The sequence below is a fragment of the Haliotis rubra genome, unplaced genomic scaffold, assembly GCF_003918875.1.
Source record: "Haliotis rubra isolate DU_JTF1 unplaced genomic scaffold, ASM391887v1 Scf439, whole genome shotgun sequence".
NCBI lineage: Eukaryota > Metazoa > Mollusca > Gastropoda > Lepetellida > Haliotidae > Haliotis > Haliotis rubra.
In genome coordinates this window covers 829,266-844,125 of record NW_025767123.1, presented here as the reverse complement: position 1 = coordinate 844,125, position 14,860 = coordinate 829,266, and the positions used below count along the sequence as shown (strand labels likewise).

Sequence of the window (14,860 nt, the reverse complement as noted above, 5' to 3'; positions counted from 1 at the left end):
CTTACTATTTTATACACTGAATTCAATAAAGTTATTGGTCTCCAGTTTTTAAAAGGGTTCTGTTTTTATCTGGCTTGGGCATACATGTAATAACACCTCTTTTCATTGTGAAAGACATTTGATTCTTATTAAAAATTTCTTTTAATAAATCTATAGATCCAATATTTAAGGTCTTTCCAAAAATATTTAAAGAAATCTATTGGAAATCCATCTACACCAGGGCTTTGTTATTTTTCATATGTTTAACAGCCAATGTTATTTCTTCCATGTCAATATCTTTTTCTAATTTCTGCTTTCTAAGATGGCCAGTTAAAGTGGGAGTTACCACATCTTGTAAAACAAGTTTCATCCCTCATATTTCCCTGCCAGAAGAATAAAGTTGTTTGTAAAATGTTTTACTTCATTTAAGATAGAAAAGCTGTCAGTAATTTCGTCATTGTTATCCGTGATGACAATCTTATTAATTGATTTGCTGACATAATTTCTATTTTCTAGTTTGCAAAAAATACTTGGTTGGCTTTTTCCCTCTTCATACCATAAAATTCTGTTTCTGAGCTGTATACCCCTTATTTCATCTTCTTTTAATTTGTTGTAGTTCAAATTTATATTTTGCAAGTTCAGATAATAAATTTTCATCTATAGTTTGAAAGTCCTTTCTTATTGATTCTTCATAGTCTTTTAATTTTAGTTTCTAATTCTGTGGTTTTATCAATTGTTTTCCTTTTTAGAAAGGTTGAAAAAAGAAATTGATTTTCCCTAACATTCATAAGGAAGGTTTCTAAAAATAAACTATCATCAATCTTAAGTTTTATATTAAGGTCATTAGCATTTTTCATCATATACATCAATATCTGAATATTCTTCAACTGTGTCCTTTAATATGGATCTAACAAGTTCGCTATACTCAGGTTGTAACAATAAAGACGTATTAAATTTCCAATATCCCCGCCCTCTTTCTTGGTTAATAGTATTTGAAAAGAGTAGGTAATAGCTGAGTGGTCCGTTTTATAGCCTGGTAGAATATCGGAATCAAGCGTAAGGTTCAGCAAATCTTGTGAGATTAAAAAAAATCCAGTCTGGCTTGTTGTCTTGGATGTTTTTCCACCATGTAAATTTTTTCAGATTATCATTCGAATCACGCCAAATATCCACAAGATCATAAGCTGCAATTGTGTCTAAAACTACTTTTCTGGCCTTGGGATTGTTGATATTTTTTGTAATTTTCTAAATCAATGGAAGGATCAAGAACCAGATTCCAATCCCCTACCATAACCAGAGATTCATTCTCAAAATTGGATAAACTTTCGAAAAGCTTTACATAAAATAGTGGGTCATCAATATTTGGTCCATAAAGGTTTGTGAGGGTAAATCTTTTATCTTCTACAGTTATGTCTGCAATAATAAAATTTCCACCTTCATCTTCCAGAGTTTTATGTATAGTGAGATCAATATTATTATTGAAAAGTATTGCAACACCTCTTGAATTGGACTTGAAAGGTGCAATTATACTCTGCAATCCCCATTCATTTCTCATTTTATTAACATCTTCTTTGGCTATATGGATATCTTGTAAGCAAATTATTGAGTATGATTTCTTTCTATAGAGATTCATAACTTCTTTCCTTTTTATTTTTATTTGCCAGACCCCTACAGTTAGCAGAAATCATCCTTATATTTTTTTTATATTATCCATCTGATAAACCATGTTAGAATCAAAGTATTTTTAAGTATTGAGATATTATTGAAATCTCTAGGATTACGCTTGAGGTTTGTAACATGATATATGCATATATGCTGTATTTCAAGACATGTTAGATCATTTTGATATAAATGGTTGAGAACAATATCTTAATATTTGGAAGACTACTAAAAATATGATGTAGTAAACATAAGCACTGAGAGAGCTGTTGAAAAAAGAAGATCTGAGAAAGAAGCTGTACTTGATTCTAGAAAAAAAGATGATATAAAAGAAACTATGTACAAACATAAAACAAAGAAAGAGGCATTTGTGCTATATCCTCTCAACCCGTGAACGTGAAATATAGTCTGAACTGCATCGAATGTGTCTACCAAACACGACATAAACATAACCTTGACCTTAAAGGTCGAGGTCGGAATTAATATATCACTTAAATCAGTTCGGCTTTACCTGAAGTCTACTGGAACTTACGAAATTTTGATTTAATAACAAATTCAAAAGTTATAAATCCTCTAATAAAGGATCAATGGTTATTCGTGACATAGTCATGTATAAACTGTATAACCTATCATCTTAAAACAGAAAAATGTAACATAACTCACGTGTGAAACTGTAAACAAGATTCAACTTCCGGTCTAGTAGTTCCGAAGTGAATAACATTACTAAAAATAGAAAAGCACGTGGCAATGTTTATAAACAAAGAGTTACGAGAGTTCAGTTGTTCATAAATGGTAGTTTTACTACTGATCTGAGTACTTACTTACTCATAGACACATTTGAGCAGAGTCTTAGAAATGTCCATTAAAGTGTGTGATCCGTCCAAACAGTGTTGCACAAATTTGAAGAGAGAAAAGGTAAACAAAAACGTCGTAGTTAGCTCCATGCATTTTGATGTTGTGGTGTTCGTATTACGGTGTTTGATCAACGTCGATTGTTCTCCATTCGTCTCGTGAACTTTTTCTGGTTTGAAGGCTGATGTCTATTCCTCTCCAGAATTCGAGTTTGCACATTGTATTTTTCTGAGCTCAAACGCTCGGTTAGCCAGGCGACCTCTTTGTTTCTTCAGGGCACTGGGAGGTCAGTGCGGACTGTAACTTTCTTCTCCTTTAGAGACGCCCATCCTTTGATTGACGCATTGAATATTCTTTGTTTGTCCCTCTGCCTTGACGAATTTCACTATGATGGGTTTTGGCATTGATGCTCGATAATTGGCTGGATCGGTACTTTTTCGGGGAAGTCTATGCACATTTACAAACTGTATCTCACTCGCATCCTTGAGGCCTAATAATGTAATTACCTCCCTCACTGCAGGCGCTGGCTCTTTATCTTCTGGTACTCCATAGATAAGAAGATTGTTTTTCCTTGAATACAACTCTTGGATTAGAAAACGTTTTTCAAAATCATTCTTCATCTCGTTCATCTCTGTTTTGAGTCGGTCTATTTCACTTGAGTTGATCTGGATTTGTTCGGCGTTATACTGAACAGATTCGAGGATACTGGATGTCTCATTATGGAGTTCCTTTATTTCTGTATTCATGTTGTCCATTTTACTCACAAGTTGAGCTGTTTGGTCCTGAAGAGCCGAAGCTATGAACTGCTTGAGGTCGGACTTGTCCACGTAGTCAGTAATGGCGGTCTGCCTCGCTGACGTGTTCGTAGTAGTGGGTGATACCTGTGGCACTGTACGAGCTTCGGTGTGTAATATTTCGTCTGATTTATCTCCGGTAGTGTTCGTGGGTTGTTCACTGATAGTCTTACCCCGATTACTTCTTCTGGAGTTGGACATATTTGTTAAATTTCGGGTTGAGAGCGAGAGAGAAAATTCAACGTGCTACCATTAGCACAGCGCCACCTAGACTATCCAAGTTCCATAGACCTTTCCAAGTTATCGAGTAATGACGATTATATGTGAAAAATCGTACAAACAAACATAACTATGATATGAAAATGAATGGGTATATGGGAGGCTAAAAATCATATTGGTTGTGATACTTTTTTCCATGTGCATATATGACAGTTTCTTTTGCATGGCACTGACAAAGATGCGCTAACCTTGTTTCTCGACCATTCCAAGAAAATAAATATAACCATCCCTCTCTTATTTTTTAAAATATATGCTTTCTGTGTAACTGATGCAATATCATGACATAAAGTATTTGACATTCCTGTCAAACTTTGTACTAGCGCAGAAACAACAGAATCACAACTACAGGTACAAGGAATTCATTGGCTCGGTAGTGTGTACATGGGCGTTTCCCGGACCAGTGCCAGGAACCCTGAATTCCTCCAAAGATTGTTGGTCTACCAGTGCCATAAATAGAGAATGCCACCCAAGTGTCTGCTGACGAGCATTGATTTATTTGATATTAGAAGACACGAGGATGATATTCTATTTATCATATAAAAAAACACTCTTCATTAGTTTTCAATGAAAAATGTACATCTCTGAACACGGTACTGCCATTAGACTTGCAGTGCAGCTATTTCGTAGCATTCATCAGGTTTATGACGTCATAGCATGCGACGTCATTAGGGTTTTGACGTCATTGCATTGTGAGTCACGTAAATGATGACGTCAGGGCATTGTACAAAATCTAGGGGATATCGTTTGATCTCTCACAAGCAATATCTCCGGTGGAACACAGTTTTGGATGATAATCATAAATGAGAACACTGATGCGACGTAAAACATCAACTTGCTCACTGACAACAAAGTTGTAAAGTGCGCCCACAGATTTACTTTCCTTCACCTTGATTTCCCTCGTCCTACTTTGTCTTGTCCTACTTTCCCTTATCTCAGTTTCATTGGGTCATACTTTCCTTGCCGAACTTCCACTGAGTTTTAATTTTCATCTCCATTCTTCACTCTGGTGTTAGTTTCTTTACTTATTCTGGATTTTTCTTCATTCAGGCATTTTCTTCCCCTTGCGTGGCGGTGGGGTAGTGTAGTAGTTAAAGCGTTGGTTCGTCACGCCGAAGACCCGGGTTCGAATCCCCACATGGGTACAATGTGTGAAGCCCATTTCTGGTGTCCCCCGCCGTGATATTGCTGGAATATTGCTAAAAGCGGCGTAAAACCAAACTCAGTCAGTCAGTCAGTCTTCCCCTTGCTTGACTTCTCACATTCCTCTCCCCCCGGTTTAATTTTCCCTCACTAACTTTCCCCTTTTACTTCCTTATTGTTTACTTTCGGGTTTTGTTTTGGCTTTGTTTCTGGTTTTATGCTTCAGTTTTAGATCACATCTGCTGGAACTCAAAAACCCATAGATATTTTATAACATGTATACATTTTCCAAAGCAGGACGTCCATTCTCTGTAATGTGAGTTAATGTATACTGAGTCAAAAAACAAACTTCACATTCTTTCTTCAGGGCACTTTAAAAATACAAGAGATGGTAAGATGGTTAAATTGTTATTATTTCATTGCTGAGATCTGTGTGATGTACTCGATACACTGACAATGCCATAATCAGTTCCATTAGGCTACACCGCCGTTCCAAAACATGGGTATACAGAATGTCAAGTCACAAGAATAGAAATGCGAAATTTCTCAGTTCAATATTGTGTATGGCTGCCCCGCGCATTCACCACTGCCAAACCCCGTCTCCTCATCGACTGCCTGATACTTGTGAACACGTGGCTGGGGATTCTGCGCCATTGCTCTTGCAAGGCAGCGCCAAGTTCCTGCAAATTCTGAGGTTGGTTCCTAAGACCACGAAGCCTTCTCCCAAGTGCATCCCAAACGTGCTCTATTGGATTAAGGTCAGGGGACCTCGATGACCAGTCCATGACGTTGATTCCAGCGTTTTGAAGGAAATTTCGTGTCAACATCGCGGTATGCGGCCGAGCATTATCATGCTGGAACTGTAGATCTGGGCCATAAGCCGCCATGAAAGGAACGAGTTCAGGGGTGAGCACCTGGTCGCGGTAAGCAGCAGCTGTGAGGTTTCCACGGATGACCAGAAATCGGGAACGGTTGTTCCCACAGAAAGCACCCAACACCATGCAACTTCCGCCCCCGAATCTGTCGACTTCCTGTACACAACATTGGGCATACCGTTCACGACGTCGTCTCCAGACTCTATGCCTGCCGTCCGCGAATCTGAGGGTAAACCTGGATTCATCGCTAAAGACGACTCGATTCCAGTCTCTCTGGGTCCATCGGAGGTGACGTTGGGCCCACAGCAGACGTTGACGTTGATGAAACGGCGTCGAGACCAGCTATTGGAACAGCGATTGGCAGCCCGCAAGCGATTTCGAATGGTCTGTGAGGACAGTCGACCTCTAAACATCTCAGCCCTGGTTCGTGTAGCCGGCAGAAATCTGTCACGTAGGTGACGTAGGACGATTTGACGGTCTTCTGCTCGTGACGTCACACGTGGACGACCCGACCTTGGGCGATCAGAAGTGGTGCCAGTTTGTTGTAGACGTCCTCGCAAGTCATACACAGTACGACGGCTGCATCCCATTGCTCTTGCGACGTCAGTAACTGATCTTCCCGCTTGCAACATGCCAACGGCACGTTCACGTTGCACATTTGACAATCGTGGCATTTCAAGTACCGTTAGAACTGAGGTTTAAAAGTGTTTTTTCAATTCTTGAGGCCAATGCAAACACGTGCATATGAAGAAAACTTCGGTGCGAAGATCACTTGATCTACTGCACATGCAAAACCTGACTTGGCACTAACGTCATTTTCCTCGACGAATGGATGGGTTTGAGTGGGTTTTGCTAACGTTTTTCTAGAGTCGAAAGATAGGGATCCCATTTCGGATACATAGATGTATCATCAGAGAAAAATTATTCATTATTTTTCAAATTACATTTTGTGAAGTTTCTTTTTTGACTCAGTATATTTTGAGGTGTCTGATGTCAATGTAATGACCCCACACGATGATTATCGTCCGCTTGAGCAATCCTCGTCACCTCTCAAACATTTGTTTACAAACTTCAAAATAATCTCTACCTTCAGCACATACACACTGTTTGTGAGTTTCATGTTTGTCAATAAATAAACGATATAAATATATTTACGTGGGTTTTTTTTAAATCCCCAAACACCATGTGTATACTTTCTTTTGCACGTCAGTGTAGATCATATACTCATGCCAATAATGGTTGTCACCCCTTTCAATTTTTTTAATTGGAGAAGGGGTTGGGGTGTGAGGTGTGTGTGGGGTTGGGGTGTGGAGGGGGTTGAAAACCATTATTGGCATGACTATAGTTCGCTCAGCTGCATAAATAATGTGTCTAACTAAGAAACCCAATAAAGTCAATGCTTTGATCAGACAACCACGAATGAGAGACGAGTTACCGAGGTGGTCCAGCGGATCGTTTTTATCGCCTCTTTCGACAAACCCAGATTGCAGGAGTGAGTGAGTTTTGCTTATTCCAGGAATATGACGGCAGGGGACACCAGAAATAGGCTTCACACATTGTACTCATTTGGGGAATCGGACCCGGGTCTTCGCTTTTACCACTAAGCTACTATATTGCAGGAAATATTTATCTACCAGGAATAAGAAGAGTCTCTTTTCACGATTTTCACTATGTTCCGTATTGGCGATGCACGTTTGAAGTGAGATTTCATGTAGTGTACTGTAAAAATATCTTCAAAATTGTTTCATTCAGTCATGTAAAACGGAGAATGCAGAATAATTGTATAAACACAAATGTACTTAAAGTCCAGTGATTTGCCAAATTTACATGATTTCAAACAACGCAAGAATAGTACGCTGCACAAGTTGTTTGTCGTTACATGCTCCAACAAACATATCCTAAAACTGTAACAGTAATTTTTCAATTTCAAATGTTTTAATCCCCAGAAGGCAGATGACGCCAGCCACTATACTTGCCCTGTCTAAACTCCTCCTTTAATCGATCAATTGATGAAAGACACACCAAGTATCAATATTTGTGTAGCCATCAATCAATAGACAGCAGATACACATTGTATTAATATTTGTTTTAAAAAAATGCATGAGTGGCTTAATGCAATTCAATAACCAATAACGACATCAAATCCTAGTTAATTCGCTTCCCCAACAATGGAATCTTCCAAAACTGATCCCTCAGTCTCAAATACACATTTACCGAGAGCAGTCAATATAACATACTATACGAAGACACTAAATCGATCAAAAACGTTTCCTCCTTTATAGAAGTTGTGGGACGGTGGGGTATCCCTGTGCTAAAAGCGTTCGATCGTCATGCCGAAGACCTGGGTTCGATTCCTCATATGGGTACAATGTGTGAAGCCCATTTCTGGTGTCCTCCGTTTTGTTATTACTAAAAGCGGTATGAAACTAAACTCACTCATCATAAAAGTTGCGGTGATGTGATGTGATGTGATGTGATGTGATGTGATGTGATGTGATGTGATGTGATGTGAGGTGAGGTGAGGTGAGGTGAGGTGAGGTGAGGTGAGGTGAGGTGAGGTGAGGTGAGGTGAGGCGAGGCGAGGCGGGGTTTACAAATCAAAACATTGATTACACAACAGTCTCGTTTCCTCTTGACTGGGAACCGTCCTATTGCGCAACTTAGTACAATAACCAGTCCAGAATTTTCAGACCAATTCATTTAGCAGGATACATAAATATTAATCAGTATTATATGATACATCTAAGCACTTGTATATTGCAACACTACGCTCCTTCTATGACTTGCAAACACGTCGTGCAGCCTGCTCTGTCGTACAGCGAGCTCTGACAAACGGAAAACAAGAAATCTCAAAACGAGGCTCTGCCGCTAGAAAAGTTTGACGGTCTGGTACGGGATTGATATTTTATCAATCACATTTCGCGTTACAGGACCACACTGAATAAGCGCCCAAAAACGCATAACAGGTGTAACCAGTGAGTCAGATGCATTGTGAATCATTTTACGACCTCATCAAACAGGGGCAGTCTGTGACGTCTCAGTTAAGGTCATGCTGCCTACACCTCGCCATAAAATATAGAAATACGATGTTATTAAAGTTTAAAATTAAAATTTGTTTGTAGATACCATTTTTTATGAAATAAGGAATTTGAATTCAGTGTAACCATAGTTGTTTGTGGTGTTTATTTTCACTTTCACACGAGATAATTCGGATCGGCTGAAACGTAGGTCATTGTCTGAATAGGTTAATGAGACTCATGTTTCGGTTTGCGTCCCCTATATGGTATAGTAGTACCGTTGTACATATTGCCTTAAGAAATACTCAGCCAGATCATCACGGGCACCAAGACAAAGCTTCAATAGTATCTGAAAGAGTTATCTGTTTCTAGGGTACTGTTTGTTTCTGTTGAACCCCACATTCTGTAATACTCAAGCTATATATATATATATCGAAGGAAAATGAATGAATGAATGAATGAATGAATGAATGAATGAATGAATGAATGAATGTCAGCGGGGTACACCTGGTTGGCGAGTATGGCCTCCAAAAATGTCCTATGAATGTTTTCAGATTTTGAGTCAGTTTATTCAGTCTTTGCCGGATATGTTCGCTTCTTCTGAAGTGTACGTCTCGTTGGTAAAGGAGAAGATGATGGTGTCATGGTGGTTTGGGATGTGGTGGCTGACGCCTGAAACAGACCCATCAGCGGCAGGTGACACAACGACAACAGACAAATGTGTAGATAATTACTATGAGAAATATCTACGTATTGAAACCGTAACACGACACTACTATGAGAAATATCTACGTATGGAAACCGTAACACGACACTACTATGAGAAATATCTACGTATGGAAACCGTAACACGATACTACTATGAGAAATATCTACGTATGGAAACCGTAACACGACACTGCTGTGAGACATATCTACTTATGTAAAACCGTAACACGACACTACTGTCAGAAATAACTAGTATCTACACTATGACATGACACTACTACGAGAAATATGTACCTACCTACACCGTAACACGACACTGCTGTGACAAATATCTACCTACCTACACCGTAACACTACACTACAGCGAGAAATATCTCGATATCTACACCGTACAGCGACACTACTGTGAAATATATCTCCGTATCTACACCGTAACACGTCACTACTGTGAAAAATATCTCCGTATCTACACCGTAACACATCACTACTGTGAAATATATGTCCGTATCTACATCGTACCACGACACTACCGTGAAATATATCTCCGTATCTACACCGTAACACGTCACTACTGTGAAATATATCTCCGTATCTACATCGTACCACGACACTACTGTGAAATATATCTCCGTATCTACACCGTAACACGACACTACTGTAACAAATGTCTCCGTATCTACACTGTACCAAGACACTGTTGTAAAATATATCTCCGTATCTACACCGTAACACGACACTACCGTGAAATATATCTCCGTATCTACACCGTAACACGTCACTACTGTGAAATATATCTCCGTATCTACACCGTAACACGTCACTACTGTGAAATATATCTCCGTATCTACACCGTAACACGACACTACAGTGAAATATATCTCCGTATCTACACCGTAACACGTCACTACTGTGAAATATATCTCCGTATCTACATCGTACCACGACACTACCGTGAAATATATCTCAATATCTACACCGTAACACGTCACTACTGTGAAATATATCTCCGTATCTACACCGTAACACGACACTACTGCAACAAATATATCCGTATCTACACCGTACCACGACACTGTTGTGACAAACATCTACCTACCTACACCGTAACACGACACTACTGCGTGAAATATCTCCATATCTTCACGTAACACGACACTACTGTGAAATATATCCCCGTATCTACACCATAACACGTCACTACTGTGAAATATATCTCCGTATCTACACCGTAACACGACATTACTGTATCAAATGTCTACTTATCTACACTGTACCACGACACTACTGTGACAAATATCTCCGTATCTACACCGTAACACGACACTGATGTGACAAATATCTACTTATCTACGCCGTATCACGACACTGATGTGACAAATATCTACTTATCTACCTTAACACGACACTACAGTGAAATATATCTCCGTATCTACACCGTAACACGTCACTACTGTGAAATATATCTCCGTATCTACATCGTACAGCGACACTACCGTGAAATATATCTCCGTATCTACACCGTAACACGACACTACAGTGAAATATATCTCCGTATCTACACCGTACCACGTCACTACTGTGAAATATATGTCCGTATCTACACCGTAACACGACACTACTGCAACAAATATATCCGTATCTACACTGTACCACGACACTGTTGTGACAAATATCTACCTACCTACACCGTAACACGACACTACTGCGTGAAATATCTCCATATCTTCACGTAACACGACACTACTGTGAAATATATCCCCGTATCTACACCATAACACGTCACTACTGTGAAATATATCTCCGTATCTACACCGTAACACGAGATTACTGTAACAGATGTCTACTTATCTACACTGTACCACGACACTACTGTGACAAATATCTCCGTATCTACGCCGTATCACGACACTGATGTGACAAATATCTACTTATCTTCACCGTAACACGACACTATTGTGACAAATATCTACTTATCTACACTGTACCACGACACTACTGTGACAAATATCTCCGTATCTACACCGTAACACGACACTGATGTGACAAATATCTGCTTATCTACACCGTACCACGACACTGATGTGACAAATATCTACTTATCTACGCCGTATCACGACACTGATGTGACAAATATCTACTTATCTACACCGTAACACGACACGACACTGATGACAAATATCTACTGTGACAAATATCTTCACTGTACCACGACACTGATGTGACAAATATCTACTTATCTACACCGTACCACGACACTGGTGTGACAAATATCTACTTATCTACACCGTACCACGACACTGATGTGACAAATATCTACCTATGTACACCGTACCACGACAATACTGTGACAAATATCTACTTATCTACGCCGTAACACGACACTGATGTGACAAATATCTACTTATCTACACCGTAACACGACACTACTGTGACAAATATCTACTTATCTACACCGTACCACGACACTAATGTGACAAATATCTACTTATCTACACCGTGCCATGGATGATACGATGAGAAACATCTACGTTTCTCCACAATATGGTCATGTTCGCCGACTTAGCTGACACATGTCATCGTATCACAATTGCGTAGAGTGGGTGAGTGAGTTGGGTTTTACGCCGCTTTTAGCAATATACCAGCAATATCACGGCAGGGGACACCAGAAATAGGCTTCACACATTGCACCCATGCGGGGATTTGAACCAGGTTCTTCGGCGTGACGAGCGAACGCTTTAACCACTGGACTACCCCACCGCCCCTGTGCGTAGATCTCAATTTCTCATGCTCACTGAATTGTTTGGTCCAGACTTGATTATTTTCAGACCGTCGCCATATCGCTTGAATCGGCTGAATGCGACGTTATACAACAAACAAACAACTCTACACAGTGTCAGGGGCGGTGGGGTAGTCTAGTGGTTATAGAGTTCGCTCGTCACGCCGAAGACCCGGTTTCGACTCCCCACATGGGTACAATGTGTGAAGCCAATTTCTGGTGTCCCCCGCCGTGATATTTCTGGAATATTGCTAAAAGCGGCGTAAAACTAAAATCATTCACTCTAAACAGTGTCAAGGACATTTAAAGGTCAGTGACGAATCACGAACATCCACCAGTGCCAAGGGAAGCAACCCTGTAATTGTGTACCTGGTGCTAGGGACTTTATCTTATAAAACTTGTAATTACCCAATTTATGGGAGTTGAAGTCAACATCCGTCACCCGCCAGGACGTGTTTTCAGCATAATCTCCCTCCAGATTGTTGATTGAGTTGACAAAGTAGCCCAAGACAGGACCGAAGTAAGTGATTGTAAATCTGAAATTAAAAATAGAATGATTCTATTGGAATAATAGATTACACAGTCATCAAAGACCCCACGATTCGTTGTACAGAGTGACGTCCCTTTAGTGTGATAGAAACCTGTGATCATAGGTTCGAATCCCCGTTCGCCCTGTTTATAGGTTTGTTAGCAACACATCTCGTGGGTTTCACTGAAGTACTGGGGTAGCCTAGTGGGTAAAGGGTCGCTCGACACGCCAAAGACCCGGGTTCGATTCCCCACATGGGTACAATGTGCGAAGGCTATGTATGATGCCCCGCCGTGATTTTGCTGGGATATTGCTAAAAGCGGCGTAAAACCATACTCACTCGTGCAAGCTAAATGAATAAGTGAGCTGGTTTTAAATCCTTTTTTCGCAGTATCAGTTATCCATTTATAGCAGAAAAGTCTCAGAAAGTAACTAAGTAACTATTCCACAATCACTGGTTACTGGCGTGACCAAGGGAGGTAACAATTGTAACGGTTTGGCCACATGATAGACATATTAAAGCTGGCCTGGAAATGTTTCATCAGAAACAATACGATCCAATGAAATTTTTAGCAAATGTAACTATGAATATAACTATGAATGTATGTGATTTACGAGAATAGAACTCTGTTTTGTTCTGCCCAACCACTCCAACACACCTGTATAATAAACGAGATAATCGTTTAAGCTGATTAACTGTAATCAAATGTAAACTACAATACTTAATATGTACGTGATTTACGAGAATAGAACTCTGTTTTGTTCTGTCCAACCACTCCAACACACCTGTATAATAAACGACATAATCTTTTAAGCTGATTAACTATAATCTAAGGTAAACTACAATACTTAATATGTACGTGATTTACGAGAATAGAACTCTGTTTTGTTCTGTCCAACCACTCCAACACACCTGAATAATATACGACATAATCTTTTAAGCTGATTAACTGTAATCTAAGGTAAACTACAATAACTTAATAAGCGTGATTTACGAGAATAGAACTCTGTTTTGTTCTGTCCAACACACCCGAATAATATACTACATAATCTTTTAAGCTGATTAACTGTAATCTAAGGTAAACAACAATAATTAATGCTCAAGTTGTATATATTGTACTCGAGGTGTTTATATTGTACCTGAGGTGTATATATTGTACTCGAGGTGTATATATTGTACCTGAGGTGTATATATTGTACTCGAGGTGTATATATTGTACCTGAGGTGTATATATTGTACTCGAGGTGTTTATATTGTACCTGAGGTGTTTATATTGTACTCGAGGTGTTTATATTTGCCCTGAGGTGTATATATTGTACTCGAGGTGTTTATATTGTACGTAGGTATATTGTATATATTGTACTCGAGGTGTTTATATTGTACCTGAGGTGTATATATTGTACCGAGGTGTTTATATTGTACCCGAGGTGTATATATTGTACCCGAGTGTTTATATTGTACCTGAGGTGTATATATTGTACCCGAGGTGTTTATATTGTACCCGAGGTGTATATATTATACCCGAGAGGTGTTTATATTGTACCCGATGTGTTTATATTGTACGTGAGGTGTATATATTGTACCTGAGATGTTTATCGATGTCTGCCGCCCTCTGCAGGAAGTAGATCAGCTCACTCTGTGGTTCGCCGTGCACGTTCACGGTGTAGTTGAAGAGCGGGGGCTTGAGGAAGTTCTGGGCAATGATTGTGATGTCTATTTCTTCCCCGCATAAGCCGCACCTTAAACATAAGACATTAAAAATCTGATCTTTATTCCAATTTGATCCTTCTATAAAATCAGTCCTTTAACGCGTAAAGTATATATAGTAGTAGGTTACCGATCCCGAAATCTAACAGATCTACATCTTGAGAATACCGTTAAAACTCAAGCCAAATTTGTGAACTGATATAACTTGTTTGCCTGAAATGCGCAGTGTGCAATGACGATCGGTATAAGAGGGATAACTCCACATTCCCAAATCTGATTTTGAGTTGGATTAATTCAGCAACGATTGAGTGAGTGAGTTTTAGTTTTACGCCGCACCAGCATTAGCTGTAGCTATATGGCGGCAGTATGTAAATAATCGAGTCTGGACCAGATAATCCAGCGATCAACAACATGAACATCGATCTACGCAACTGGGACAGGATGACATGTAAATCAAGTAAGCGAGCCTGACCCACCCGATCCTGTTAGTCGTTTCTTACGAAAAAGCATGGGTTTCTGAAGACCAATTCCTAACCCGGGTCAT

The 14,860-nt window shown here is 39.5% G+C and overlaps 1 long non-coding RNA gene across 1 annotated transcript; it reads right to left on the bottom strand.

Annotated features, from left to right (window-relative positions):
* Positions 1–9,142: 9,142 nt before the first annotated feature.
* Positions 9,143–14,342, bottom strand: LOC124289299. The gene is made up of 3 exons (XR_006901656.1): positions 14,193–14,342; positions 12,488–12,615; positions 9,143–9,267 (listed from the first exon to the last, which is right to left on the bottom strand). It is a non-coding gene; the product is annotated as an uncharacterized LOC124289299 (long non-coding RNA).
* Between the last annotated feature and the right edge of the window lie 518 nt (positions 14,343–14,860).